Raw genomic sequence first — 3,997 nt, forward strand, 5'->3', positions numbered from 1 at the left:
GTATCTTGGAGGTCATGTTGCTAGACAACAATGAACCTACGAGCTATGGAGAAGCGACGGTGGGCCCGGATTCCGACAAATGGCTCGAGGCCATAAAATCCGAGAAATGATCCATGTATGAGAACAAAGTGTGGACTTTGGAAGAACTACTTGATGGTCGTAAGGCTGTTGGGTACAGATGGATTTTAAAAGGGAAGACAGACAATGATGGTAAGTGACACCATTAACAAAGCTCGACTTGTCGCTAAGTTTTCCGACAAGTTCAAGGAGTTGACTACGATGTGACTTTCTCACTCGTAGCGATGCTAAGAGTCTGTTGGAATTATATTAGCAATTACTGCATGATTTGTGAAATCTTGCAGATAGGATGTTAAAACATTGTTTCCTCGACGATATCCTTGAGGAAAGGTTGTATGTGATACAACCAGAAGGTTTTGTCAATCCTGAAAGACGCTAATAAGTATGCAAAGCTCCAGCAATCCTTATAAGGACTGGAGTAAGCATCTCGGAGTTGGAGTGTACGCTTTGATGAGATGATCAAAGATTTTGGGTTTATACAAAGTTTATGAGAAACTTGTATTTCCAAAGAAGTGAGTGGGAGCACTATAGAATTTCTGATAAGTATATGTGAATGACATATTGTTGATTCAAAATGATGTAGAATTTCTGGAAAGCATATAGGGTTATTTGAAAAGTGTTTTTCAATAGAAAACCTGAATTAAGCTGCTTGAACATTGAGCATCAAGATCTATGAGGATAGATCAAAAAACGCTAAATGGTACTTTCAAATGAGCACATACCTTGACATGATCTTGAAGGTGTTCAAGATGGATCAGTCAAAGAAGGAGTTCTTGCCTGAGTTGTAAGGTATGAAGTTAAGAGTTAAAGCTCGACCACGGCAGAAGAGAGAGAAAGGATGAAGGTCGTCCCCTACGCTTCGGACGTAGGCTCTATAGTATGCTATGCTGTGTACCGCACCGGAAGTGTGCCTTGCCATGAGTCAGTCAAGGGGTACAAGAATGATCCAGGAACGGATCATTGGACAGTGGTCAAAATTATCCTTAGAGGAATAAGGAAATGTTTCTCTATTATGGAGGTGATAAAGAGTTCGGCGTAAAGGGTTACGTCGATGCAAGCTTTAACACCTATCCGAATGACTCTGGGTAGAAAACCGGATACGTATAGTGGAGCAACCATTTGGAATAGCTCCAAATGGAGCATGGAAGCAGCATTTACAATATGACCTAGAGATTTGCAAAATACATACGGATCTGAATGTTGCAGACCCGTTGACTAAAACCTCTCTCACAAGCAAAACATGATCAAACCCCAGAACTCATTGAGTCTTAATCACATGGTGATGTGAACTAGTTTAGTGACACTAGTAAACTCTTTGGATGTTGGTCACATGGCGATGTGACCTATCAATGTTAATCACATGGCGATGTGAACTAGATTATTGACTCTAGTGCAAGTGGGAGACTGTTGGAAATATGCCCTAGAGGCAATAACAAATTGGTTATTATTATTATATTTCCTTGTTCATGATAATCGTTTATTATCCATGCTATAATTGTATTGATAGGAAACTCAGATACATGTGTGGGTACATAGACAACACCATGTCCCTAGTAAGCCTCTAGTTGACTAGCTCATTGATCAATAGATGGTTATGGTTTCCTGACATTGGATGTCGTTGATAACAGGATCACATCATTAGGAGAATGATGTGATGGACAAGACCCAATCCTAAGCCTAGCACAAAGATCGTGTAGTTCGTATGCTAAAGCTTTTATAATGTCAAGTATCATTTCCTTAGACCATGAGAGTGTGCAACTCCCGGATACCGTAGGAATGCTTTGGGTGTACCAAACGTCACAACATAACTGGGTGGCTATAAACGTGCACTAGGGGTATCTCTGAAAGTGTCTGTTGGGTTGGCACGAATCAAGACTGGGATTTGTCACTCCGGTTGACGGAGAGGTATCTCTGGGCCCACTCGGTAGGACATCATCATAATATGCACAATGTGACCAAGGGGTTGATCACGGGATGATGTGTTACGGAACGAGTAAAGAGACTTGCCGGTAACGAGATTGAACAAGGTATCGGCATACCGATGATCGAATCTCGTGCAAGTACAATACCACTAGACAAAGGGAATTGAATACGGGATTGATTGAATCCTCAACATCGTGGTTCATCCGATGAGATCATCGTGGAACATGTGGGAGCCAACATGGGTATCCATATCCCGCTGTTGGTTATTGACCGGAGAACGTCTCGGTCATGTCTGCATGGTTCTCGAACCCATAGGGTCTACACACTTAAGGTTCGATGACGCTAGGGTTATAGGGAATAGATATACGTGGTTACCGAATGTTGTTCAGAGTCCCGGATGATATCCCGGACGTCACGAGGAGTTCCGGAATGGTCCAGAGGTAAAGATTTATATATGGGAAGTCCTGTTTTGGTCACTGGAAAAGTTTCGGGTGTTATCGGTAATATACCGGGACCACCGGGAGGGTCCCGGGGGTCCACCAAGTGGGGCCACCGGCCCCAGAGGGCTTCATGGGCCAAGTGTGGGAGGGGACCAGCCCCAGGTGGGCTGGTGCGCCCCCCCACCCCCACAAGGGCCCAAGGCGCCTAGGGTTTGGGGAGGGGGTGCTTCCACCTTACTTGGGGGGCAAGTTTCCCCCCTCTCCCCCTTGGCCGCACCCTAGATGGGTTCTGGGGGCAGCTGCACCCCTTGGGGTGGGAACCCTAGGGGAGGCGCAGCCCCCTCCCTCTCCCCTATATATAGTTGAGGTATTTGGGGCTGCATACACATGAGTTTTGACCTCTCCCTGGCGCAGCCCTACCTCTCTCCCTCCTCCTCTCCCGCGGTGCTTGCCGAAGCCCTGCAGGATTGCCATGCTCCTCCATCACCATCATGCCGTTGTGCTGCTGCTGGACAGAGTCTTCCCCAACCTCTCCCTCTCTCCTTGCTGGATCAAGGCATGGGAGACGTCACCGGGCTGCACGTGTGTTGAACGCGGAGGTGCCGTCCGTTCGGCACTAGGATCTCCGGTGATTTGGATCACGACGAGTATGACTCCTTCAACCCCATTCTCTTGAATGCTTCCGCTTAGCGATCTACGAGGGTATGTAGATGCACTCCTCTTTCTCTCGTTGCTAGATTCTCCATAGATAGATCTTGGTGACACGTAGGAAATTTTTTGAATTTCTGCTACGTTCCCCAACACCCTCACCAACCTACGTCCCCCAGAAGGTAGCACCTCCCAATACCAGCCCGGCGGAGCCCAGTCCCGAACATGACCCTGATCAAGCAGGTCTCCACCACCGCCGAGTCGACGACGACGAGGATGCGGGATAGGCATCGTCGACGTCGATGCGGGAACTACTTCTATATATAGTTAAATAAAGTAGTTTTATTAATTAAATCAACTAGTTCAACTACTAAACACTTACTATAAATAAATAAAGCAGTACTTATTAAAAATAAACTACTTCTATGTATAGTAAAATAAATTGGTTTATTAAATCAACTAGCTAGGTCAACTATATATGAAGCACTTACTATAAATAAAATAAAGTACTACTTACTAAAAATAAACTAGTTTAACTATAGTTCTATTATTTTTCTAACTAATTTTCTTATACATACACAATAAATTGACAAAGAAAATACTATGAACAAAAAAATCAATAAAATTGTATGAACAAAATTAGAACAGAAAAAAATCATAAAAATTCTATGAACAGAAAAAAATCATAAAATATTTGACATCTAAATTACAACAGAAAAAATCATAAAAAATCTAACACAATATGAACAAATTAATTACACAATATGAAAAAAAATCTAACTGGAAAAATCTATGAACTACACATCTAACAAAAAAATCATTAAAATTCTATGAACAAAATTAGAACAGAAGAAAATCATAAAAATTCTATGAACAGAAAAAAATCATAAAAATTCTATGAACAGAAA

This window comes from Triticum aestivum, chromosome 5B (assembly GCF_018294505.1).
Source record: "Triticum aestivum cultivar Chinese Spring chromosome 5B, IWGSC CS RefSeq v2.1, whole genome shotgun sequence".
Taxonomy (NCBI): domain Eukaryota; kingdom Viridiplantae; phylum Streptophyta; class Magnoliopsida; order Poales; family Poaceae; genus Triticum; species Triticum aestivum.